The sequence below is a fragment of the Varanus komodoensis genome, unplaced genomic scaffold, assembly GCF_004798865.1.
Source record: "Varanus komodoensis strain SLA01 unplaced genomic scaffold, ASM479886v1 scaffold48, whole genome shotgun sequence".
Lineage (NCBI taxonomy): Eukaryota > Metazoa > Chordata > Lepidosauria > Squamata > Varanidae > Varanus > Varanus komodoensis.
This window is the reverse complement of record NW_025336059.1, coordinates 1885521-1912402: the sequence shown is the minus strand read 5'-3', so window position 1 is coordinate 1912402 and position 26882 is coordinate 1885521. Positions and strand designations below refer to the sequence as shown.

Here is a 26882-nt window from a genome sequence, read left to right as displayed (position 1 = left end):
AGCCAGCACTGAGTTTTGCCCAGAAACAGAGCTGTGGCCAGGAACTGCTGGAGCAAGGAAGTCACGGGCTCCCTGTCACTGGGCCCAGGCCACCGGGTCGGGTCAGGCCTGGCCACCGCGGTCTGGACCAGCTGAAGCCTCTGAGCATTTTTAAGGTCGTCCACATGGAACATGTTCCATTAGTCGCAGTACTCTAAGCACCGAGCACCCCCCTCCTGGTATGGCGCTGAATACCAGCTGCTGGAGAATACAAACAGGAAGGGGATCTGGCACTCCTGCTCGGCTTGTGTGTTTCTGACGCAGAATCCTGGACTCGCTAGGCCCTTGGTTTGATCCAGTGCCTCTCGTACTTTTACATGGCCTAGACGGCACCACAGCAGTAATGTTCTATATATGTACATGTGTAGTTGGAGGAATCTGTGAGAACCATCTGTGCAGAAGAATTTTCCCTTGGGCTGAAAGGAAATGCATATTTGGTTTTGCGTTCATGGTGGATTTTTAAATACTATTCATAGGAACAACACTTTAAAAAAATTGATACATGTGAATGCAAGAAGTGTGCATTTATGACTGAGGATGAGGATGATGCTCATCTTTTGAATAAAAGCACTGGGGAGCACTAGGTGAACCTTGCACTGCCCATCTCTGTGCACCTGTTCTGTACACCCCCCCCCCGCCCCGTTTTTCACACAGTGCTTCAGGAAGCCTACAAAACCTTGTTTATCTGATAGAACAACATGAGATGAGTTCGCACATTAGAAATAATTATTATTTCATTATTATTTAATGGATTTTAAAACTGCTTTTCAGGATAAATTATCCTCCCCAGGCATTTTACAGTTGGCAGTAAAACAGTATTATAAGATTATACAAGCAACAATAATAGCATTAAAATGTTAAAATAACAGCAGCACATAAATCAATTGGATAAAACAATTGGATAAATCAATTAGACAAAACAGTCAAGTAAAACCCAGAGATTTCTCCCCCGTAGCCTTCCTTTCCCTCAGTACGCCCCATGTTTGTCACCTGCTCAGGACGCTTCAAGCAGGGAGGGGATGCCTTCTGGCTTCATGCCAAAGCGGTCTCCCTTCCGCACCATCTACCTGCTTGGTGAGATCCAGGTTGGGCTTTAAACCCCTTGCAAGTGTCATCCTGGGCCTGTGGCATTTCCCCCATGAACAGCCGCTTCCAGAACTAAGCCAGCATGCAATTCATTCTTCAGAAAGGAGGTATATCCATGCCAAGCAGGACAGAGCCATTGGAATACGGGTGGCCGGGCCAGTGCAGAGGTGCTACAGGCGATGAAAGTGTCACTATTTATATATTGGGCTGGTTCTGCAAAGCAGAACCGGTTTGGTCAGAGGCAAGCAAGATCCGAGAGGATCAACAGTCAGCTTTGGTGAAGAACAGATCTCAGCCACCAAGCACAGATCCTAATCTGGTAGCACTAGCCCAGATCTCTGGGAGATTTTAGGCAAATTCTGCGCTGCTGCCTTAGCACAGCCGGCTCGGATTCCTCGGATGCCTTCAGCTTTGAACATACTAGTTAGCCACTAACTTTTAAGGTTTGCTCTGCCCTTTGGCTCACTCCCTGGAGAGCCAAAACCCAGGGAAATTGCACTTTAACTGTTCATAAAGGGAAATGCTGTTTCTAATGCGCCAGGATGAGGAGGGCTGCAGCTGGCTCAGGGGCTGCTTATGCATGATAATGCAGGAAGATCTGCCCCTGTGCTTACAGATGCAAGTTCCCGCTTGACACCTTATGGGAGCAGCTGCTTCAGGAAACTTCCTTTCGGGCTGCAAAGAGTTAATGCCATTCTTTAAAAGCAGACCAGCCAGTTTTTATGGACTAGTTACTTCTGTGGACTGACTTGCAAGGAAGTATTAGAGCATTCGGGTTTATGAGTCAAGCTCGGCCAGAGGTGCCCAATTGGCCTTGAGATCTGGATTGCCTCCTGGGGAGCTCTTGGTACCTGGGTAGACCCTCTCCCTCCCATAGCCCCATTCCTCCCCCGGGAAGCCCCTGAGGTCATCCGGCCCCCTTTCTCAGTGCACAGAGGTGCCATAGCACAGAGGAAGGGACTTGGGGGGTGTGCAGCTTTTTGCCCTCTCTTTGCCTTGCTTAGCTGGGGAAGATGAGGAAGGAGCAGGGCAGATAAAGCCAGTTCTTAAGGGGCTCACTGTGTCTGGAGCGGCTTTCTTTCCCGCTTGCCCTCCCCAACTGGACCAAGGTCAACTTGACCTCCTTTGGGCCACTCTCCCTGTCCCCCCTTCCTTCCTTCTCTGAGTGGGGTGGCGTCAAAGAGTGTGTATGTGTGCCTGGGGGATCCCAACTAGCCTGAGAGAACGATATTCTGGTAGTTTTTTGAGTAGGGTTTTTGGCCTACCATATTTAAAAATGGTAAACTACCTTGAGAGAAAGGTGGTATCGAGTTACGCCCCCATCAAGCTGGTCAAGAGTTTGGCTTGACCACTCAAGCCTCCCAGCCCGAGGCATCCTGCAAATGCCCCTTCACCCACCCCAGCCAAGGTGTGTCGTACTCAAAGACAGGCACGCGGGGCAGAACAATTCCATAAACGCCTTTCTCCACCCAGGCAATGGGTGTAAAGTAAGCCATTAAAGAACTAACCATCCATTTGCTGGCCTCTCAGGAGACCCAAACACTGCCCCTTTGCCCAGTCTGATGGTAGAGCCACTCCTGGGCCCACCTGGTATTTAAGGTAAGCAGGCAGATTCTCTCCCGGCCACAATCGGGGTCAGCACAGACCTTGCCCTGGAGAGAGTCCCTGGGCCAGTCGCACTGGAGCCTGTGAACAAGTCTCCGCGTGGCAGGAAGGCCCCACGTTCCCGTCGTAGGGATGGCTTCCGAGAGCTGCCCCAGGCAGCTGGCTTCAAGCCCCCACTGAGCCCTTTCACAGCACCGCCTGCCAGCCACCCCCCAGCTTCCAGTGCCAGACGTGGAAATCCGTCGCCGTGCCCCTGGGTTCCCACCAACTCCTGTTTGAAGGGACTACCCAACCTGTCATTTCCAGCAGCCCCGGTGTAACACTAACCCAGGGAGAGAGACAGCTCTTGTCGAGCCACTCTCTTGCTCTGCACATCCTCTGTCAGCTGAACCGCAGGCAGCCATGCTGCATCAGGGCGTCCTCCCTCTTCCAAGAGAAGGCGGCCGTGTGGCTCGCCCAGGGTTGCGTGAGGGAGGAGTTGAGGCAGCATCTCATGAGGTTTGGGGAGGCTATTCTGGTCGTCACACCTCCACCCTCTCATTCCACCTCTGGCTGTATCAGCCGCTCACATTCACCGTAGCATGAAAGAGATAATTAGGGTAATTTGACTAAACCAGTGGGCAGGACCGGCTGCAAGGGTGGGCACGGTCAGGCACCGGCTCAGGGTCTGCGTCCCAGGAGGGGCCCACCAAAAGAAGCCCTGGGACTGGCTCTTTCTCTTCCCCGGTACAAACCGCTTGCTCACCTGCCGCTGCCTCTCCCCACCAGGCATCGGGAACGGCCAGGAGCCGGGGATGCCGCTGCTGGATGGCGCCCTCCACCTGCAGGAAGCAGGCGCCAGCCGTGCTGGAGTCATGGCTGGCCCCGTCGGGCCATGCATGGGGCACCCTGGTGGACGCCCGCAGACTGTGCCACGTTGCCCTGGTTACAGGCGTGGGAAGCCTGGTGGCCTGGTTCTTCTTTCATGTCTGCTTTCTTTCCTCTCCCCCACCTTCAAGTTTCACTAGGCTCTTTTTCCACACCCCCCTCCTCTCCAGCCCTAAGCGATTATAATTATAGATGCTTGCCAAACGCGCAGCCTACCCGTTTCTGCTTTTAAAAGAAAAAGGGGCCAGAAAGGTGAACCACAAGGAGAGGAGGTGAGAGTCGGTTTCTGGGCGTGTCGGCGAGTCTTGAGCGTGGGTGCAGGATTCCCCTCTTCCGAGAAGGCAGCCCGCGTTCCTCTCTCCCCGCCGCCGCGGAGGGCAGCTGGCATGATAAAAGGGAAGAGCCAGGCCAAGCGTGTAAGCCGTCTCTCTCTCTCGCCACACCACACCACACCGCAGATCGCTGGCGGAACCTTCATCCCTGCACTTGACAGCTCCGAATTTTTTTCTTTCTTTTTAAAAAGGCCACAGAACAAAGGAGATAAAAAGAAGAACCCTGTTTCTTCAACACTTTGAGGTTTATTGCTTTAGAGATGGGAGCAGCCAGTGCTCTGTTTAATAAATCCTGGGATTTGGGAAGCGAGGGAAGCTTCAACTCCCCCACCCCCTGCTTGCTTGTTAAAACTGGTTAAAACCACCAAATGCCACTGGCTTTCCAGCGAATTTCTCATCCTCTTGTCAGCCACAATGTTTATTCATCGCATGGCATCAACTATGGTGGAGAGGAGGCCACACAGACCAGGGCTGCCCGTTCTCTCACTTTTCGGTTCTGCAGCAAGAAAAGGCTAGATTCTGCAGCCAGCATAAATTACGCAGCCGTGTACGATTTCTATTCCTTTGCACAATTTGATTCCACCGTTTGCACTCTTTTGCATTGTGTGTGCTGGTTTTGGTAGGCTTTGAGAAGAGTAAAGAAAACTCTACAGGAAGTTGAGGAAAACTGTATGGGGCTTGGTCTAACTGCTAGAAATCTTGAAATCTGAGAAACTGCTCACACTCTGTCAAACACGTCCTTGAGACTAGAAACTTATTTTAAACATGGGGTGGCGGGGAGGGGGGGAGGCTGCAATATATGCTCAGCTTGATTGCTTGGTGGAAACTTGAGCTTGTTATTTCTATAGGGCAGGTGCAGTAGAAGTTGTCGAACTCATGGCACAATCTTCTGTGCATGCTTGGACAGAAGAAAGGTCCTGCATCTGGCAACATTCCTCCGGCCAGCCGTCCTGATATGAGCGTGCTGCAAACTGCCGGACTTATTTTCTGTCCAAGGACAAGAGACTCCTGTGTGAAGTCTAGCTGGTCTCCTTTGCTTTCTGCAGTGTTAAGTCAATATATTTGGTGGCACTGTGAACATAGCCTCCTCCCTCCTAAAGCTGACCGATATTTCTAGATGTTTTATTTTTAACTTTCCCCAGCCTGTGTTATGGAAAAACCCTCTGAAGGCAGCATGCAAATTAAGAAAAAATTACATCTACCAGTACAAATGGGCTATCAACACACATAATAGTAGTGAAATCCACAGCCGAGATTTTTAAATAAGCCAGTGAAAACATGTGCATCTGCAGAGCCCTCCAGAAGACCTGTATAGAAAGGGCTCTTCACCCACCGGAGGCCGATTCCTGGGTTGCAGGGCTACCACCAAGAAGAGCCTCCCCCTCGTCTTCTCTTGCTGAAGCCACACAGCGAGGCTTTGCTCAAGAGTCACCTTCTCTGCACGGTTGCTGTTCTGCAGACTTCGGTCCAGTTAGTCCAGTGTGAAGCAACCCACTCCCCAGGCGCCCCAGACTAGTGTTTCGTGGCCCTGTCTGCCAGGCTCTTGTCGTATTGGCTAGGAACGCTGACATGCGTTGTTGTTTAGTTGCGAAGTCATGTCCAACCCATCGCGACCCCACAGACAACATTCCTCCAGGCCTTCCTGCCCTCCACCCTCTCCCAGAGTCCACTTAAGCTCACATGACATGCTTTGCTTACATCAGAAATTGAACTCTTTTCTTGGACCATGATCTATTTCACTTGTCCAAGGGAAGCAATATTCGACAGGGGACTATCCTGGGTAGATAGATGAGAGCTGTCCAGAACTGTTTCCTGTGGCTTTGATTTTCTCTTATTCTTGAAGGGGATTGTGGCAAGACGTCTGCCGCTGAATTTTCCAGTGCTCTCCTCTGGCAGCCTCTGAGTGAAATGCGTTTAGGAGGCCTTCTGCAACCTCCAGTTTGCCAGGGCAACAAAGCTCAGCAGTGTGAATTTGTGCCGGACGGCGGGAGGCATCCGTGCGTCTTCTTCCGAGTAGCTGTTGTTAGCAGCCTGGCACAGGCAGACTAGCTCGGCGATTGCGGTAGGATTCGGACGGCAGATCCTGGCAGGGAGAATGTTCTAACAGCCATTTTTGCCACGACAGAGTATTTTGCCGCCCTTGTAGCTGCTGACTGATTCACTGCCATTTTTATCCTGTTTTTCTGTCACCAGTAAAAATAAGGAAGAGACAGGCCCTGCCCTCAGGCTCACAAACCAAAAGGGCAAGCTCTGCACGGGAAGGGGGTGGGGGGCAAGGTCTTTTTCTCAGTGAGCTGCGAGTGGGCACTGGGAGGCATTTGGGGGGTCACGCTGGTTTCCCCTGGCTGCTGCTTTTGCCTGAATGTTCTGGAGAAAAAGAGACATTGGTTTTGTACCAGTTGCGGGGAGAGGGGAACTGCAGGGAGGGGTTCCGGAGCTGCCAGAAGTCGCTTCATTTATGGTACAGTCCTATGCATGTTCAGACAGAAAAGAGGTTGTACAGCTCCCAGCATTCCCCAGTCAGTCCACTATATATAGGGCAGTGCTCAAAAGATGCCTGACTTCACACACTTAGGGTGTGATCCTGTGCAAGTTTAGGTAGAAAAGTGGGCTGTGATTCCGGGCATGGCTGTAGCAGGCCTGGGAGTTTTAGGACCCTTTTCCTGTCTGAACATGCATAAACTTGCACCGAAGTAATTTTAGGCCCTGCGTTTAACTGGCTCATTGCGGGGGTGGGGTGGGGGCTTAAATGGACACGTAGGGCATGCACTTCAGCTACTATTGCAGGCTTTAAAATGGCTTCTGCATCTCTCATAGTTAGAACTGCTCCAAGTGAACTGTTTGCCAACTCGGATTTAAAAAGTAGTAAGACTTAAACTCATGCAGATCCTAGCACCATGTTGAGCCCGGGACTAAAATGGGAGTTCCAGCTGCCTCTGATTCCCGAGGGCTGGTCGTGTGTGGGCCCCCTCGCTTATGGCGGCCTCAGACTCCGGCCCAGGCCGCATCCGCGCCCGGCCCGCCGGTCGGCCTCGGCTTGGTGCGGTGCGGTGCGTGGGGGGAGGACTGTGTGTTTTTGTGCTCTCCAGGCGGCGTCCGCCCACGTGGGAGCCCGCCTGGAGCTGCCGGAGCCACGCCGCGGCTCGGCCTGCGCGGCTGCGGGTGGGGGGCCGGCTCGCCTTGCCCCACTGCAGCCCTGCGCGCAGATACGCAGAGAAGGCGCCCGGGGGAGCGGCGCGCAGGCGGCGTCGTGGCGCGCGGGGCAAGAGCGGCTCCGCGCCCGGCGGGCGAGGCGGGCGAGGGTGCCGCCGCCGCCGCCGCACGGCCCGGAGGCGATGGGGCTGCTTGGGGCGCGCCCGCCTCCTTCCTGCCCGCCTCCCTCCGTCTGGCCCGGCCGGCTCCAGGCGCTCGGGGGCGGGGGGCCTGGAGGAGTTTCCAGCAGCAGCAACAGCAGGTCTGCGCCGCCCTCCGGGCTCCTCAGCTCCTCTCGCCGGGTTATTTATTACTTCTCTCCCGCGGCGGCGGCGGCGGCGGCGGCGGCGGCAACGCTGCGGCTCCGGGGCGGCTGCCAAGCAGGCGACGGCGGCGGCGGGGCCCCGAGCAAGGGGACTCCAGAGCAGCGACGCTGCCTCTGCAGCCCGAGCCGCTCCTGGCAGCCAGGGACAGCCGGGCCTTGCGCGGGGCGGAGGGTCAGTGCCTGGGCGCTCCTGCCTTCCTCTCTGGCTGGAGCAACACTTGCGAGAACGAAGAGGTCTATTATATTCTGCTTGTTGTATTTCTGCCTGCCTTTTTCCTGGAAGGAAGTCAGGGTAGCGCACACAACCCTTCATTCCCGCTTATCCTTAGAACAACCTCATGAGGTGGGGGATGCCGAGGTTCCACGACTAACCTGAAGTCACCCAGCGAGTCTCCGGACTCACTGGGAATTAGAGCCTGGTTCTCCCCCGCCCAGGGCTCTTCAGCGCTTTCATCCGGCGCTCTGGCTACACTGCCAAACTGGCTTTTAACAGAAAGGGAGAAGGAATGCAGGCAGGCATGGAATGGGTGAAGCTTCAGGGACAGAGACGAGGGGCTCTCCCTGTGGGACTCTTGCTTGCTGGTCCAGCGAGGAGAGATGGCAGCCCCCAAGTCTGCTGCTCAGTGGTGCGATTTGGACATTCGGATCTTGGGCTTACCGGGGCGGGGGGGGGGGGGGCGTCAGGCAGCCATGTGCTTTGCCCCCGTTGTGAAGCTCACCGCTTGTATTTATCTCCTCCCTCATCCTGCCGTTCCATGCAGACTTCTGCATTCCTGAAAAGCGAGAAGAAGGGCAAAACTTGGCAGATTGAAAGTATATTCTAAGTATGTACAGGAAGCTTCCCGGGGAATGATTCTCAGGTGCAGCCAAGTGGGGGAGCTGGGGGCGGAGAGTGCTTTACCTAGCAGACTTGGGGAGGTTAAGCAGGCCGATGTCCGGATGGGAGAGGACACCTGCCCATGTGCCTCCTCGAGCCCCAAAAGCAAGATATAAATCCAAACAACCAAGACTCAGAGAAGTTGTTTATGTGCATGTGTTGGAATGCTTTGCACACCTTTTGGGCCATTTCATGAGGGGAACACCCTGCCTGCTTGGCCCTACCTGTCACCAGCAGGTGGGCACAACAGGTCGCCAAGGAAGCTGCCCTCCAGGGAGGACCATTTCTTCCTTCCCACCCCTGTTTTGGTTTAAAGGCTTGGCCAGGTAAGAGAATATATGCACTCTGAACATACTGTACATTTGAAAGGGGCGAAAGGGGAGCTGTGAGCTACAGCTCATAGCTATACTTAATTTGGTATTAATCATATACCAGTCTAGAATAAGCCTGGCAACGGTAGCTTGCTAATGATCCTGAGAATTCTCTGTGAAGAGATCCTAAGCCCCTTTTGCAGAACAGCCATTAACACACTGGACGAGCCTGGAACTAGTTTTCCGGCACGGTGTAGGATGTAGCTGTTGAGCTGCAGGTTTCTCCAGGGGCAGGAAAGTGGGCGTGAATTAGGGCAAAGGCTTCGCGTGTCCCTCACAGCAGTGGCTGCTGGACACGGCGGCCACTTCAGGAGTGGCAGGTCCCTGCCGTGCCAATTAGTTGCTGTGAAGCGAGAAGGGCAGAGGAGGCTGTTGACTTCCCGCCTGTGCGTGGACCTTGGCATCTGCTGGAAATAGAATACCATACTACGTACACCTTCAGTCCAATCCTACAGGGCTTTTCTTATGTTCGGTTGGTGTTGGAGTCCACGAGTATCGTATGTCATGCCCCTCTGCTACCTGAGGCAGGTGTCACTGGGGAAGAAGATGCTTCAGGAGACCTGGGATCCTGGGGTCTCAGAAGAGAAAACTTGTGCAGACAGAGCTCTTTGGGAGTCAGGCCTCCTCACAAGTAGAACTTTTGCCAGCTGGCCCGAGCCCCAGGCAGAGTTCAGAAAGTTGTGGCAGCATCAGGCTGACTTTCGGAAGCGACATCTTTCCCCAGCTTCAGTTCCTTGTCTCCATGTTCCTCGCTCTTGCTCCGTAAGTGACCCTGGACTCCTGCTTTGTACCGTGTGTTGTATCTGGCTGCTTCTCTGTGTTTGGACATGGTTTGCTCCTCACAACTCTCTCAGAACTCTTCCTCTTGCCTGGTAAAACTTGCTGTATTTACCCCTTAGATCCACCTGAATCTGAGCCTGATTCTGCCACAGCAGGACGTGGTGTCATTTGTGTTACATTCGCCCTGCGTCTCCGTTTGGTGGGAAGTTCCAGGGACATGGTGCTTACGTGGATTTGACTTCTCTCAGCAGTGTGCAGTTTGTAACATTTGCATGCGTGTGCAAGCACACAGGCTGCGCATAGGTGGAGGCAAGCGACTGAAGCCCTCCAGCAGACAAACCACATCTGCCGTAGACGTGATATCTCTACTACCATAGTGAAATAAAATAGAAGGGGTCATCCCAAAAGTGTAGTGGAAACGCCTTTAGTGAAACGATCAAGACATAATGGATTCGAGCCAGTGAGACTTTTCACCAGTGAATTCTACAAAAAAGTACAGGAAGATTCTGCAGCAAGATAGTACAACGAATGCGTGTCCTTGGTCAGGGTGCCAGCAGCTAGCCAAGTCCTTTTTCAGGATACTGTTCTATTAATTCAGTGATTCCCAAAGTGGGCAGTACTGCCCCCCCCCCCCCGACGTGGTGGAAAGATCCAGCAGGGCAGTGTTTGATAGTTTAACAGTGCTGTGAGGCAGGTTAGCTCTGAATTAGTGACTAGCCTGAAGTCACCCAGTGGCCTCCTTGGCTATGCAGAGACTAGAATGGGTTTCCCAAGTCCTGTTCTAACTCTCAGTGGGCTTCTGTATGCTTTGGTTAGCTTCAGAGGCAAGCGCAGCCTCATGTGCTTGAACCAGCCTCGGACTCGGAATGGTAACGTCTGGGGCTTAAAAAACAACTCGCCAAATTTCATGCGTGCAGCACTAATTGGTGGCTGTGTATTCGACCCTGTTTGATGTTCGCCATCCCTGCCTCCTAGCATCCTCCTCATCTTTAACATGGCACACCGGTACAGCAACGTCTTTTCCTTGCTGGGAATGGCCGTACCTGTTAACGAACTTCGTTTGGCTGGTGCGGCTGGGTTGTTGTTGGGTTTGTTTGTTCGTTCTCTTTTTTAAGTAGAACTGACCCAAATTTGCAAGTTTTTTCATAAATGAGATGGAAAAGATTTGAATGTGGGTGAAAACGAAATGGACAGATTCGTGTGTCCCTACCTCAGACCAGGAGAGAGAGAGAATTCACAGTGGCAGCTGGGAATTTATATATACTGGCGGAATACTCATATCAATATATCTTCACACATGCCCACAGATATATTCACATTTCTGTTTTGAATTAACCATCTGTCGCTCTGGAGATTCAACAAAAGCCATTTCCTTGACCGCAGTGGGCTCATGGTGGCACTTCTGAAACTTCCTGCTGTAGAGGAAGCTAAATTTTCCTGTTGCTGGCTAACCATCACACCTTTTAGCTAGTCTTCGTTCTGCTCTTTTCTTGTTGTCCAAGGCTGGATGCTCTCCTCTGGCACCTTGTTCCAATGATCCGCATGTGCTTTGCAGGCCATAATTAACATCTTACCTCTCCCCACCTCTCTTCAGGCTAGCTGATTCCCCTTCATGTTGTAGGTTGTTCTAGTTGCCAGGCCATTAATTATCCAGTCAGTCCCCATGGGGGAGGGTTTTAAGAAGGGGCCCTTCTCTCAGGGGTGTTGCTGGAATGAACTCAGACTAATTTTCCTGGCTCCTTTTTGTCCAGCAGGCCGCCGCCCCTTCCTAGAATCACCGACTGCCCAGCATTAGCCGTGTCGCCTCTTTCAAGCCAGTGCTTCCCCTTTTTGTTTTAGGGAGGAAAATGCCATTTTGCATTTAGGCATCGCTGTGTCCGGGGAAACCCTGGTGCATTCACACTGAGAGTTTTAACACCAGTTTTACTGCTGGACGCACCCCCACTGTAACAAGCAGGAGTTTGAGGCTGAGTTTTCAAGTTCGAGCTTGTCATATGTCAGCAGGCAATTGGAAGAAGATCAGGGCTTCTTCAGTCTTCCAGTGCAGAAGTAGCTGGGCAGGGGTGCCCTTTCAGAAGGATTTCCCTCTGCCAGTGGCATTACTAGCCACATGGAAGATTTGGGCCCAGTCTTTCCGCTGGAACCAGTGAAAAATGTTGGTCCAAGTTTAATTGACACATGCAGGAGTAGATAATTGTAGCATCAGAGAATGCAGGAAATGGAGGGTTAACTTTTCGCTTTTTGACCATGCACCCCTTGGAAATTTCTTCCTCACATGCATGGCAATTAAACTGACAAAAAAAAAAAAAAAAATCCACCGATTGGTACCAGTGAAAATACTTTTTTATAAATTTTCATGTTGCATGGAGGTTGAGGGCATTGCAGCATGTTGAGGAGGGGGTGTTAATCTTTCCTCCTGTAGCTGAAATCCCTGTTGAAAAGTGCTCCCTGCATGAGGCGAGAGAAAACATTTACGCTGGCGCACACTCAGGGCTCTGAGGTCTGGATTGGTGGGAAATAGATTAGGGGCCAGCCCCTCCGAAGGGCAGGGCGAACAGTGCTCCTGCTCACTCGAGTTTACTCTTTCCAGTTCAGAGGAATATAGCCATTTCCTGGCTCGAACAGTATGTTGTGGAAGGGGGAGGGGGTCTGCAGAGGAGGATGTAGTGGGAATCACAATACAGGGATGAGCAGAGGCCTCATCAGGCTTCTGGGACCAAGAGGAGGCCTTCTGGATCAGGCCACGGGTACAGCTGTCCCTCATGCTGTCCTCACAGAGGCTGGCTGGAAAGCACATGAGCAGAGCGCCAGGGTGCCTGCCTGCTTTGCTACCGACCCGACGTCCAGTTTCAGGAGCCAGTTCACCCGCCACAAGCACTCCCACGAGCGTGCATTCAGCTGTATGGGCCCTGGGCATGCCCTTCCAGGTCGTCAGGCTGCAGCAGGGATGGGGGAACCTTTCATTCCCGGGGCCGGATTCCACTCGGGGGGCTGCATGCCAGTGGTGGTGGAGGCTGAAAGGAGAGCAGGCAGCGCCAAAGGCAAAATGATTGCCCCCTCCACCTTGGTACCGGCAGCTGTGCCTTGCGAGGGGCATCCCAACCTTCCAGAGTGGGGAGAAAACCGCACCGGAGTCAGGGAACCGCCAGATGCTTGCTGGTTGAGGGGCCGGTGGGGGGTAGCCACCCGGGAATCCCCACAGGGACAGACCGGAACAGCACGTGGATTTGGCCCCAGACCCACATTTCTGGACTCCTGAACTAGAGAACGAGTGACGCGCCGTTGGCATGCAGTCATCCGATGCCACGGAGAGCCGAGGGGCAACACTTGGCCAGGAGCCGTTTGAGCCCCACATTAGCTCAGAGATGCCACTCTTCGCTCCACTTTGAGCCTGGCATCGTCCTGCTGCTGGGCCTCCAACCTCCTACCCGCCATCTTCAGCCTGCCTCTCCCAGCGCCTGCCCTGCTCCCTTTTCTCCAGCGTGCCGCGCAGGGGAGGAATGGACGTAAATATCCTTCTCCCCTTTGGCTAGCAGTATTTCTTTTCCACTTGCTGCCTTCTCATTGTCTGCTCATGTCCCCAGAGTTCCCGGGCCCATTTATTTTCCCATCCGCTCTCTGCTGCCTGAAGCAGGGCTAATGCATCCCAAAGGCCTTTGCTCCTTGTTAATTACATCGGGAGAAGCCAGTGCAGCTGCCTGGGGAGGTGGGGGTGGCGCGCCTGGGCTGGCAGGTGGGTGGGAAATCAACAGGCTGGTGAACGGGGGGCACGGGAAGAAGCCTCGTGGCAGCTTCGCATGCAAAACAACCCTCTTCCGGACACTCCCTCGTGCGGCTCTTGGGTGCAGCCCAGAGGGGTGCAGCCCAGAACCACGGTCCTTTCCGCAGATCCCATAGCATGTCCGAAGTACTTCCCATATCCCTTATTATGCCAATAATCCTCGCAGCAGTACCATGAAATAAGCTGATTCGGCCATTCAGCCTGTGGAAGGCTGAGGCTCGTCGCAAGGCCACTTGCTAAATTCACAAAACAGGAGCTGCTCCGTCTCTTGCAGTCCAGCTCTGTGAATTTTTACATGGTGGTTGTCCCCATTGAGTCTGGAGGGGTTGTAGTTCCACGGCAGAGTACATTGGCCCCGGAAAGTTCCAGTTTCGATCTCCAGGTAGGGCCGGGAAAGAGTCCCGCCTGACAACCTGGAAAACCCATGTAGGTCTGAATGAACCAAAGGCCTGGCTCAGTATAAAGAAACCTTTTATGTCCCCACTTCCGCTCCTGATTTAATGGGGTTTATTCCCAATGAAGGGAATTAATGATAAATTAGTATAAAATATTATAAGCAATAATTGTCCCATTTATGTATTCATGAGCTCTGTAATCCTGAAAATAGCCCTCTTAAGGCAGTTCAGGAATTATTGTCTCCAAGTTACAGGAGAGGGTCTGAGACACGGAAGGGAATCCTTGTTGCTATGCTCCGTAGTACATCTTTCTTCTGGTGCTGCACGGTCAGAGCTCACCAAGGTGGGAAGGCTGATGAAGAGAGTGGGGAGGAATGAGGAATTAATCTGTTTCTACCACATACAATAGGGCGCTGTTTGTACTTTCTTGAATTTAGTGTTGCAGTTCACATGTAGTAAAAACGCATATCTTTGAAGAAGTGCGCACCAGCCCCACTGAGTTCCATGGGGCATGTTCTCAGGTCAGGGCACATGGGATCGCAGCCTTACAGGGACCCTATATAGTGAGCCTCGTTGCACTGAGCCGAACTGAAAAGTTCAAGGAACCACTGGGAACATGGCGTCTCCTCCCTCTTACGGGGTCCACACCGGCTCTCTTTGACGGCATGTGCATCAGCCAAAGGAGCAAATGAAAAGAAAGGTATGTACCTGATCAGTGTGGTGTAGTGGTTAGAGTGTGTGGCTGGGCCTTGGGAATTCTGGATTCTGCCCCCCGTCAGTGGAATGTCAGTGCGTATCTTTGACATGCAGGAGGTTCTCCACATTTATCCCATGAATCTGATCGGCAGCAGATGCAGGTCAGACAACAGGCAGGACAAAGCACAGGTCGCGTTCCGGAATTTGCCAGGACAGGATGTCCCAGCTTGGGCATTTGAAAGGGGGCCGAGCCAGATTAATGGAGGGCAAGGCTGTTCATGGCCGCTCCTCATCGTCACGCGGGGCATGAGGCCGCCAGCTGCTGCGGAGCAGTCGCTGGGGCACTGGGCTCCCTGCTGGCGGTTTCCTCTGGTCGGTCTCTGTGTGAATTTGAATTTCGGACTGGTCGGACGTTCAGTCTGGTGAAGCAGGGCTGCCCGTGCGTTCCTGGATCCTTGGGGTTGTTCCAAACACCTCTGCTTAAAACAAAGCTGGCAACTTCTCTGGCTCCAAGCAGTGCTGGAGGGTGTGCACACACACGCGCTTGCACATGCCGTCTCACAATTGTACACGCGCACAAACATGCATGCAGACACATGCAAGGCCCGGGGGCGCTCCTGTCTGGGCTTGCCAGGGAAAGCTCTGCCTTACCGCTGCCGTCTCCTCACGTGCTGGAGATGAGGAAGGAATGCTTTGGCTGACACCGCGCTGCTGTGGCATCAGATGCAGGGTGGCTGGGGGTGCTCACGAGCCGCACTTTCTGCACCCCTGGTTTAAAAGTTCAGCTCTCAGGCATCCGATCCTGTGGCGAGCCCGTTTGGTGGCCGGGACTCGATTAGGAGGCTGTTTCATCTCTTTCGTCCCTGCATCTTGTGACCCGGTTAATGAACCAGGCACCAGTGGTGTAAGAGCCGTTGTGGCGTTGCAGCTTTCGTCCCCTCTCAATCAGACCTGATAGAAAGAGCATTCTGTGGATAGTGCTGACAACAGGGCTATTTCACAGTTGCCAGACTGTGCCCCCCCCCCCCGCCGCCAACTTTACACACGGCAGTTGGTAGTGTATCGTAATAGCCACTGAAGGCTGAGATGACCTTTTCTCTAACCTTCTGTTTACCTATTACTAAAGATTTTTTTCCAATCCAGTGGGCACTCATGTCTAGCCGGATGATATTTCTTTGATGGCCAGGAAGGGCTGCAGGCTGCCAGAGAGGGCAGAGCAATGGAAGCCTGACTTTTTGCATCTGGCTGGAGGTTGGGGTGAGGGGCTCCGAGCACACTCTTTTTCTCCGAGCTGCTCTGCCTCATAGCGCCGTCTGGGGAGCTGCCTGCTTTCTCACACTCGGCGGGCACATTGGTAAATAAACAGAAATTGGGGGCGCTCTGGAAGCTGCCAGCACTCCCCGTTCACAAGAGACAGCTTCTTGTCTCTTGGGGAATGAGGGAGCATGAAATTCGCTGCATCCCGCTTCTCAATGGCAGTGCCTGCTATTTATGTGTAGGGTTGATGTGCCGGGCTTGGGTGCAAGAGAGATTGGGAGCGGCCTGCTCTTCTCTGAAAATAATCGTGGCTGCTTTATTTTTTTCTTAATGACACACACACCTTTCATCTGCTTTTACCACAAGAACAGGGGAAGAGCGGGGCTGTCAGGCCAAAGGACCTTCTGGTCCACCTTCCTGTTCACCTTGCCCATCCCGCCAAAAGAGGTTCTGCACTCATGAGGAGGCCCACAGCGAAAGGGGCACAGCCAAAAAGCACCCGCGTGGTTTAAGGTCTGGCTCTTGCTGACAGGAGCGAAGTCCCCCCCTCAGAGTACGATGGGGGCAGCGCACCTGAGCTGGGGAAGCACCAGCGTACTTGCTCTGGCCACTGTCCAAAAATAGCACCAGGCACGGACGTTGGACCAGCCAGCAAACCTGTCTGGCACTTCGGGCGACGCTTGGCGGCACTTGATGGGGATCTGTGTGGATGGAGGCGAGGGAAGCCAGTCCGGCCCTTAGCAGCCCCCTGGACAGGAGTGGGCTAGAGGGGCCCCTAAACAATTAATTAGAGGTCAATTTACAGCCTTGAAAGTCCTGCCCACTCCCCCCCCCACCCACTTTTCTGGCATCCGCCCATCCCTGCCTTTTAGATCGTCTGTGGTGGGGTGGGCCTGGCTGCCAGGTCTGGTGAGGAGCAGCGGATGCTCCCCACCCCGACTCGCTGTGGCCTCTGCGATGCAATGCAGGGCCCTCCCTCCTTCTAGGACAGCAGGTGCCACAGTCGGAAGAGGAGAAGTAGGTTGGCAGGGGAAATCCGGATGCCAAGCGGCTCTCGAAGTTCTGCCTTTGATGCTGGCTTGACCTGGGCGCAGGCTCCGGAGTGGCTGGCTTGCAGCCCAAGTCCTGTCAGCAGTCCGGTTCCCCAGCCAGATCAAAAAGGAGATGGTCTCAAGCTGTCTTGTGTAAGCATGTGGGTGACAAGTGGCTTGATGCTGAAGACACGGGGAATCTCTCCTCTCCTCTCCTCTCCTCTCCTCTCCTCTCCTCTCCTCTCCAGATGTTGCCATTTTTGATCCCCATAGAAATGATCAATGCCACTGAAAATGCAATTGAAGCCAGAATTTCTGCCCTGGGTGAGACTGATTTCATCAGGTAGATCACTCGCCACTCTGCACCTTCCAGAGGGGTGTTCCACTGGCACCATTTTGGAAGCGGAGAACAGTGAGGGAAGGCGAGTGGATGGGATAGATGAAGCCCTATCGCTAGGCAGGTATAAGACGCAGCAGTGCTTTTCCAAGCTTCTAGCCTGCAGGGTGTAACTTTCCACCTTATCTGGCATGGAATGCCAAAGCATCTGCTGCCAGAACCCAGCCTGTGGCAAAGGATTTGGAGGGCAGGGGAAATGTTATTTAAAAGCGCACTCCGTTCCTTGCTTTCAAGCCCTGCTGATGGGCTTCTTGTAGGAACTGTTTTTCTCTCTGGATGGCAAGATGCTGGACCTGGTAGATTAGCCAGAGAGAGCTTTGACTTTTGGGTGGTATAGATAAATGGGAATACAATAAACGCAGTGGAATGATTCCTGTTTGCTAGCCCCTTCGGGTGTTCGCCGTTGGGGAGGCAAGTGAGGAATAACAGTTTCAGAGCAAACAACCAAACAAATTCAGCGAATTTCTGAGTTTGGCAGGACTGAAGGCAACCCACTCATCGCTCAAGTCTCCCTTCTCCAAAGCACGAATCGAAGCAGCGCCAGGCAGCCACTGATACACCGGGTGGATATTTAATCAGTGTTTGAACCGAAATGCTCCGAACAACCGGAGCTTGGCCACCCTTATGAAACACTCTCGGGGCAGTAAAAACCGCAAATGTATAGCAGAGTTCAGTGGGATGATGGCGACTGAGAACCTTGTGCTGTTAAATTCCTGTTTTTCGGGGGCCAGCGCAGATACTGAAAGCACATGCTGGAGACCTGCGCCTGCTGCGGGCCAAATCACTGAGGGGATTCCCGAGCGTAATTATGCATGGAGAGCCTCGATGGGCAGGGAAGTAGAGCAGTTTGGGGGGGTTTTTTGCACACCCTGCATTCTTCAGGGAAAACACGCAGCTGCTAAAATGCCCAACGCCAAACCGTAGGCCCAGGGGAAAGATCAGGCCCAGCTGGATCCCACCACAACCCTCATGGGTCCTCCAGGAGGCAGCTCCCCCTGCCCCTTTCTCCTCCTGGTGCTCATTTGGTAGTCTGCCCACTTTTGCACAATGCCCCCCCCCCGCTGAAATGCTGAAGTTCCTCTCCCACAGGTCCCTTTCCAACAGCAAAAGTTTTCAATTGAAACAGATGGGTATTTTTTGGCATGTGGGCCCACCCGTTTGACTTCCACCCTGCCCTCCACTGGAACACGTTCCGTTCCCGAAGAGCTGCTCCAAAGCTGAATCTGTCCCTCGGGCCAAACTAAAGATTTGCCCCCGCTAGCTTGCACCTCAGCCTTTGCGGAAGATGGTTCCCAGAGGCTGGAGATCGACTCTTTGCCCCGATGGTGCACGTTTCTGCCTCTGCGTGTCCAGCGGTCTGTCTCCCGCTCCCCACGCCCAGGAGTAATTGCCAGGGGCTGGCCTGGTCCAGCAAGGGTTAGCCGCCGCGGCTTCCTGCCGTCTGCTGCGCGCGGTCATCCCGTCCCACCGCCTCTCGCACGTCGGCGTGAGCCGCTACAGCGGGCCTGTCATCAAAGACTTATGCCTGCCTCTTGATGAGTTCCAGGCACGCCTGTTTGGGGACTGCCCTTGTGTGAGACAGTGATGGCTAGGGAGAGAGACGGGCCAGATGAAGCGGACTGAGGGAAATGGGGCTTCTCCTTCCTTGAGAACCTCCTGCTGAGGAAAATAAGCATTCCAAGGGCAGGGACGCTGTCTCCAGCGCTTTCCCCTGATATCCGTATTTGTATCTATCCGCTGATTGATAGAGAGGGTTCCTCCATGCTTCTAAAATTCGCTAAAGCCTCATTTTCAGAGGGGACTGCTACAGCTGGAGAACTGTCCAGCACGGCAGTTGTGGCGGGCAGTTGTGCATGCTAGCCTAGAGCAAGCTCCTAGACAGGAAAATGAAAAAGAAAACAAACAAACAAATCACCCCAGAACTGAGTCAGGTGGGGAAAACCATCACGGTAAGGAACCAAATGTTGGCTGTAGGGCTAGGAAAAAAAATGGCGAGATGGGGCCGGTGTCAAGGGTAGGCATGAAGGGGCAGCTGACAAGGGCCCTCCAGGGCTGTTTCTGCTCTTCACCACCACAACCTGCTTTTCACCTGCCAAGGAGGAGCAGGAGAGGCTGCTGCCTCCTCGTTCCCCAGCCCTCTGCCTACCCAGGTCGTGAAGCATAGCCATGACGAGGAAGAGGATGAGGAGCACGGGGGTGGCTGAGGGAGGGGTCTTTGCTCGCGGGCCATCAGAAACCTGGAGCCAGCACTGTGGCTTGGAGTGGGAGCCCAGTGTCTTATTCTTGAAATGGGAAATTCGTGGCACTTCTCCACTTTGTAATACGCCAGGCACAGAAGAGCAGCGCTGTGGGGGGAGCAGGGCAGGAGCAGCACTCTTCCAAGTATTCTTCTCGGGGATCCTAATTCACCTCCCGCTCCCCACAGAATGCCCCTTTCCCCAGAGCTTAGTGGCAGTTCCCTAGAGCCAGTGTGGCGCAGTGGTTAAGAGCGTGGGACTGGGACTCAGAGGATCCGGGTTCTTGTCCCCGCTCAGCCATGGAGCCAACTGGGGGACTTTGGGCCAGTCACAGACTCTCAGCCCAACCTACCTCACAGGGTTGTTGTGGGGATAAGATGGAGGAGGAGAATGATGCAAGCTGCCTTGAGCCCTTTGTAGGAAAAAGGCAGGATATTAATCGAATAGATAGATAAATAGTTGGGGGGAAGGGGGTATTAATTTCCCCCAAACTCTGTACTTTCCCCCTGTTGTAATGCAACGTATTCTTGCTGGGAGGTTTTTGTGTTAGGCTTTTCTTGCGCTTGGAGGCTTGGTCTTCAGCGGACAAGCAAAGCCCTGCTCTGGGGGGAGAGAAAGCAGCTCAGGTGACGTGTCGGTGCAGATCGTCACGGCCCCATCACCTCTTGCTCCCCCTGAGGGAGCTGGGCAGAGGGGGCCGGCATGCCAAGCGCTTGTCCCTCCGGTCGCCAGCGCACATTGCTTGGGGGCATCCGACTTTTGCATGGCTCCGGCCTGCTTCAGCACAGCCGCTTCGAGGACTTCCCTCCCGTGGCCTGGCTCTAAGTCGCCGTGCTGGCACTGCGTGGTCCCGGATGCTCTTCTGCCTCAGGCCCGTGCCTGGGCTTAGCGCAAAGCATTCTGGGAGCAGGAGCGCCAGGGAACGGGCCTGATCCACGGAGCCACCTGTTTGCATTTTCCACTGTTCGGCATAGTTTCACTGCGGATCTTACTCTTTTTTGTTTTGTTTTGTCATCTTTACTTCACTTTCCCATCTTATCAGAGTTTTGTTTGATTAAAGCTCCACATTCAGTGGTTGCCGTGGCAACGGGCTTCCTTCAATTAATCCCTTGCCTGGGGAATAAAACTAGAAGGAAGGAAAGGCAGGCAGCGGTGGGGCGGTGTGGGGGGGGGGGAGAAAAAAGAAATAAAGCAAACAAACAACCCCCCCCCATGGGGTTCTCATAACAAAATCAAGAGCCCTGTTTCAGACCACTCTTCTAATTCCAGTCTGTTTATAAAAGACGCACCGTGTCTCCTTCCTCTGCAAACGCTGTCAGGCCTTGCTTGGAAGTGAGCTTTTGACCGCTCGTGCTGGAGGTGGGGGAAAGTTTATAGGATTAGTTGATCGTTCTTGTCTCGCTCTGTGAAACTGGCACGGAGCTCTGGCCTTTGCGGTCGCCATCAGGTGAAGGCAAGCGAAACCTGGACTCTTTCCCGGAACGTTGCCTTTCGGAGACAGAGCCCTGTGGCCTCTTTGCTTGCACCTCCTCCCGGCCCATCGGCCCCCTCCCCTTCGCCAGCGCCTGCCGCCCCGAGGCTTTGGCAAGGGGTGGCATAGAAATGTAATAATAATAATAATAATAATAATGTCCCCTGATGAAGCAGTCTGGCCCTAGGCTGTGTGAGGGCCTGGCCTCCGATGCTGATCCTACCGAGCAGGACCCCGGCCGAGCTGCCGGGCGCTGCGCGTGGCCCAGCCCCAAAGGACCGGGAGCAGAGAGAGCAGCCCTGGCTCCCCGTCCTTAGACTGGGAGCCTCAGCTAAGCGTGTTGCCGAGGTACGAGCTGGATGGACTCGGGAGGGGACTGATCGGAGCATTTGAGTCCGGGCTGCAGCCAAGGGCAGGCTCCCCCCCCCTTACTGCCGCGGCCTGCTTGCTCACCTCCCTGTCACCCCAGCCCGGCTGCTCCTGGGCTCTCTCCATGCCCAGCAGGTAAGCAAGTGGTTGCAAAGCTGAGAAAGAGGATGTGGCATCCTTGGCAGCTGGCCATTGTGGCATTGAGAAGGGGGACTTTCCGACGGAGGAGGCCCCGGTGCGGGGGTCATGCCCAAAGGCCTCCGAAACATGTAACTGGCGCCAGTGGGGCTGCCCCAAGCTGTCCCAAAAGGGAGAAGGCCGCGGCTGCTGTGCCTTGCGATTCAGGCCCTGGCGGCCTCAGCGGGTGAGCGTGTCCCCACTCATTGTGGCTGCAGTGGGGCGCCACGGGTGCATCGGGGCTGGGGCGCCGCCTTAGCACTCTTTGCGGCAGGCTGCTGCTTCCGCAGAGCTGGTGTTGGACCATGGCTGTGGGGTAAGCCAAGCTCTGCCCCCAATAGATTGGCAGGCAGTGCCCCGCAGCTGGGCTCCACACCTCCCGCTGAAGCAAGCAACGTTCTTGCAGCCGTTATCCAGCAGGGACTAACCTTTCTCTTCAGCTCGTCAGCTCCTCTGCTCTGTGTTCTGCAAATCATACTTTCTTCGCACTTGCAGTTTCTGTATTCCTTCCCGGCAACTCTGTTTGCACATCTGCATGCAGATTTGCTATTCTCTATACCCTTCCCCACCTCCACTCCATCCTGAATCCCAGAAAATTGCTTTACAGTGGATTCTTCTACCTCCAAATCCAGAGCAGAAGCTCAGTTCCAAATTCTAATTTGACCGCAAAAGTCACAAATGGCCCAGGACCAGAGTATCTTCAAGTAATAGCCTTCAGCCTTTTTCGATCCAAGTTCAAACCTCAATCCCCATCTACAACACAGAACTCACTTTTAATTTGAGCTTGGAAAAAGGAGTCGGGAAGGGCATGATAGAAGTGTGCACAATGGTATATGATGTGGAAAAAGTAATTTATACTCTCATAACCCAGGACCACTGAAGCTAAGTGACTGAAGAGTCAGAGCAAATAGAAGGAAATACTTTTTCGTGGTGCATACAGAAGTAGGATCGGGCATTGCAATAGCTCACACCACCAGAGTCTAGTGTGCATTGTCACTGTAGGTTGTTGTTGGAACATAGGTTACTGTGTTGTTTGAACCCAGCTGAGATAACCAACTATGATGAACAGTTCACAACCCTACAAAAAAGCATGGGTTATTTTCATGGGTTGTTCATGGTTAACAAACCATGGCATCACTTCAGTAGTTTCAGAGGTGGTATAATTGGATGGATAATTGTGGTGTTGTCTCAAATGTTTCATGTTTGTTACCATGAGTCTTTTTTTGAGAAAGGCGTCTTGGAAAAGTTTGTTATCATACATAGTCACTGTAGTAGCAGCGGTACATTTTCAAATATGAGAAGGAGCCCAAATCACTGAAGAATAATTATCCAGAGTAGGCAGGCTTTGGGGTGCGTAGGTTTCTCTGGTAAACAGGGGTGAGGGTGTCCCTGCTCTGAAGGTGTTCCCAACGGAGCATTCCTGGGCCTGACCTAGAGGTTGTCTTCATGATCCGCTTTCATCTGGGCGGCACAGATAGAGATGGAACTAGGGGCCAAAGGCCAGGGCCCCTCAACTTAGGGGGCCCTTCAGATGACACCTGGAGAGCTGCAGGTGCAGAGGAAAACCTTTTCTCCCCGTGGTCCCAGTGGTGCTGGGGGTCTAGAATGCGAAGCTGCATCTTCTCAGTATTTCTTTAATCATGTTCAACAAACAGTTTTCGTGTTGTTCTAAGGGACAGGAAGGCAGAAGCGGTCTTGAAGAACAGAATACTAGCTGGAGGGGAGGAGGAGGAATTGTGCAGTGCACAACTGAAGTGCTATACGTGGCCATCGAAAGTGCCCTTCTGCATAGAGGACCGTTAAGCTGAGGCACTGTGATTGCCTCGCTGCACCGGAGCAGCCGCATCTAGCAGCTCTTCCCTGTGGCCCGCGTGCCGTCCTGCATTCAGAATCTCTGGCCGCTTTGACAGGCAGGCGAGGGCTCTGGAGAGGGCCCATCTGGCGCCACTTTGTCCCTGGCGACGACAGGCGGAGACGAGACAGAGTTCCGAGCCCTGCTCGCCCCTGTCTTCGCCACGGTGGAGACGCATTGCTCTTCTTCAGAGCTAAGGAAGGCCGGTTGTCGCCACGCAAGGTCTAATATTCCAAGGGCTGGAAAGCAGTCCATTTCTTGCTCCAGGCAGCATGCCAGCCTGGCTTCTGTCTGCAGGGTTCCCCCCCCCCCTTTTAACTTAATTTTAAATGTGAAGAGATATTGGCAAGTAAACAAGTGATAAATTTTAATGCAATCTTCTGAATCAGCGTGCAACCTGGAGCCCTCCAGGTGCGTTCAGGCACCACTCTCAGCACTCTCCAGCCAGCATGTGTTGGCTGGTGGAGTTTGGGAGTTGTTGTCCATCGCATCTGGAGAGCACCACGTTGAAGAAGAAGAATTTAAATCATGTCATCGGACCTTTTAATAGAGAGCAAGAAATGCTCCAAGCCGTGAACGGAAAACCAGAATCAACATAATTGCCCCTCCTTCCACCAACAGAGAGGAGAGTTAATTCTGGGGGTGAGGAAGGTGTGTTTGGGGGTTTTGTTTGTTGTCGTTGTTGCATTCCTTTCCCCAGCTTGTTTTTCCAGAACTTCTGGACTGGATCAGCAGCTGAGCAGGAATTCAGCCGCCTACTATTCTGTGCTTGACTGTTTGCTTTTTCTATTACATTTTAGTCCATCCAAACCCAAAAAACATTATTTGAGTGGATGACATGATAAACCCAATACACAACAAAAACAATAATACCCAGCTCCAGATGGCTAAAGCCAGATGTTTTAAGCACCCCCCCCCTTGGTTCAATGCCCTCCAGATGTTTGGGATGTCATTTCCCTATGGCCCTGGCCAGCATAGCCAATAATCTGGAACACTGGGAGTATTCTAGGGGGCACCAAATTCGGAAAGGCAAGTTGTATGAAACAGAGATCCCACATTTTAGCTTGAGGTTTTATTTGTTTGTTCTATTTTCATCTTGCCCTTTCCTCCAAAGAGACCAAGCCTTCCTCTCTCCTGTCTTTTCCTTACAACCACAGCCCTGTGAGGTTGGATAGGCTGAGAGGCAGGGACTGGCCCAAAGCCATCCGGTCAGCTTTACAGCTGAGTGGAGACCAGCACCCAGATGTTCTAAGCCCCAGCCCGCCACTCTGACCACTCTACCACACTGCCTCTCACAACACGCTGCCTGTGAGGCTTGGCTAGGCGCCAGCAACTGGACCGGGTCGTCCAGGGAGCTTCCTGGCAACTAGAACTCACTCCCAAGGCCCAGTCCAGCACTCTGGCCGGCTACACCACACCTCCGTGTCTGTCTTCCACACCTTCAGGCTCCTTTGGAGAACAGAGCGGCCGTGAGATGGGCTTCCCCTGCCTCAACCTGATTTCCTGCAGAATCTCTGCCCCTGTTAAAAGTCAGGGAGCCCCATCTGAAAAGGAGGTCAGCTACTCTGGCCTGAGATAACTTGTTCTCCTGGAGGTCTGCTTTTGGTTCCCATAACTGGAGCAGAGTGCGGTCCCGATCCCACCTCCCTGGGTGCTCGAGAAGATGGACACACTTCTTCTCCCCCAAGCATGGATAGTTGGGTGGTTTCCCAGAGTTTGTGCTGTTTTCCCTCTGCATTTAAATATCTTGCAAAGCTTCTCCTAAAGCTCAGGTACTGCTAGTGAAAACCTTGGGCTGGGCCTTTTTAACTGGTCCAGCTTGTATTAAAATTGTTTTTGCTGTTCAGTTGGGTTTTTATTATTGGAAAAACAGTCGTGCTGTGGTTGCTGTTGCTGTTGGAGAGAGAGGGGGGTGGTGAACTGTCTCGGGCGTTTGTTTGCTGGGCTGTTGGGTGGAATAGAAATGAAATGTGGCGGCAGCAGCTGGTGTTTCTTGTACTTGTGGCCTCGTCCGGTTTTGCCCTTGGCTTCGCCTGTCCACCCCTAATCTGTGGCCCCCACGCGGGATGTGGCGCTCGCGTGGACGACGGCCTCTCGGAGTAGGTTTGGGGGCGGCGGGCATGGAGGAAGGTGCATGGCAAGGGGCGAAATGCAGCCCCCAGGAGAGGTCCTCTGATAAGGCCGGGGAAATGCCATTCGTCCCAGCCAGCAGTGGATCGATCCCTCGATCGATTGATTGGTGTGCTGCTTTTGCATACAGTATGCGAAGAGGCCCAGGGCAAAGCAAGATTCCTGCACGTATCAAAGGTGGAACAATTTCATTACAAGCGCATAATAAAACATTAATATCAGAGCAATGGACTAATAATTCCATTAGCAGCAAAGTGACACAGGCTCTTACCATGCTAGTTAGCCATGGTCGGCAGCGTGGACTTTTGCAGAGCTTCATTAAAAGAACAAAACCCAAACAAAACCATGTCCTTCGTAACAAATCAGAGGTGCAGGGGCTCGGTGCCGTCCGGAAGCCACATTCATCTTGGGATAGGGAGCCCCTCTCTCCCAAAGCCAGAGCTGCGGTGCCGGCCCCCGTGGGCGAAGGGGAAATGTCGCTCTGCACATGCTCAGGGGTCAGCTGGGGAAAGACGGGCTGGACCTCAGCGGCCCGCCTCGCCTGCCCGGGGCCAGAAGCCGCTCCTGCCCCGGCTTCGGCCGAGGGAAAGGGACGTCGGCTGGTCCATGCGGCCGGGCGGTTGGGCGTCGCGCACCCCCCTTTCCCCGACGGGGCCCCTCCGCTCCTCGCTCCTTCCCCTTGCGCCCTGTGAACGGGCCAAGTTGGGAAGCGGCGGCGAGGGGGAAGCCTGCCTGCTCGGGTCTCCCTGAACTGCACTCCCACTTTGGGGAAACATCGCAACACAAACGTGGCCATCACGGGGGGCCGGGGGGGGCGCAGCCACAGGGGGAGACGGAAAGTGCGTGGCGGGGGGGGGCACCCACACGTTGACCCTTTCCGTGGCGCTTATTTTCCCGCACCATATTCTTTATTTTCGGGTGGAGTGTCTGGATTGACCACTTCGCAGGTGCACACGTGGAACCCGCGCGTGTGTGTGTGTGTGTTGCGTGGTGGAGGGAAGCGGAGCTTGAAAAGTTGCTGCTTTAAAAATAGCAGCGGGGAGGGGAGCGTTGCGAAGCTTGCGCCGAACAGTCGCAATTCTGAATTTTGCAATTATCATTTTGGCTCGGGGCGAGGCGGGCGAGGGAAAGTGAGGCTTCGCGTGGAGAGGAAAACCCACGCGGACACGCGCGCGCGCGCGCCAGAATAAGGCGGGCCGCCGCCGGGTCTGGGGGGCTCCTGTGCGCCTACTTTAGCGACAGCCAAGCCCCCGCGAACTTCGCGCAAACGGGAGGCTAAAAAACCCGCCCGAGCGCGGAGGCGGCCGGGCTGCGTGGGCTGGCGGCGCACCAGTGGCGGGGGGGGGGGGGGGGGGGGGGGGGGGGCGGAGGTGCGGTCGATTGGCGGCGGCGGCGGCGGGAGATCAATAAACCCCTGGCGACCGAAATCATGTCTTCGGCGGCGGCGGCGGCGGCGGCGGCGGCGCCCTCTCGCTGGCCGAGATGTCAAGTATTAACCCGGAGGGGCAGGTCCGCCGCCGCCGCCGCCGCTCTGAACTCCTCGTGGGCGCATTAGGCTGGGACTGCTGGCGGCGGGATCCCGGCGGCGGCGGCGGCGGCGGCGGCGCCCCCCCCC

General features: G+C 54.1%; 1 protein-coding gene across 1 annotated transcript in view; it reads left to right on the top strand.

Moving 5' to 3' along the window:
- SAMD11 (sterile alpha motif domain containing 11) overlaps positions 1-26882 on the top strand; it is a 205223-nt gene that overhangs the window by 29670 nt on the left and 148671 nt on the right. The window lies entirely within an intron of this gene.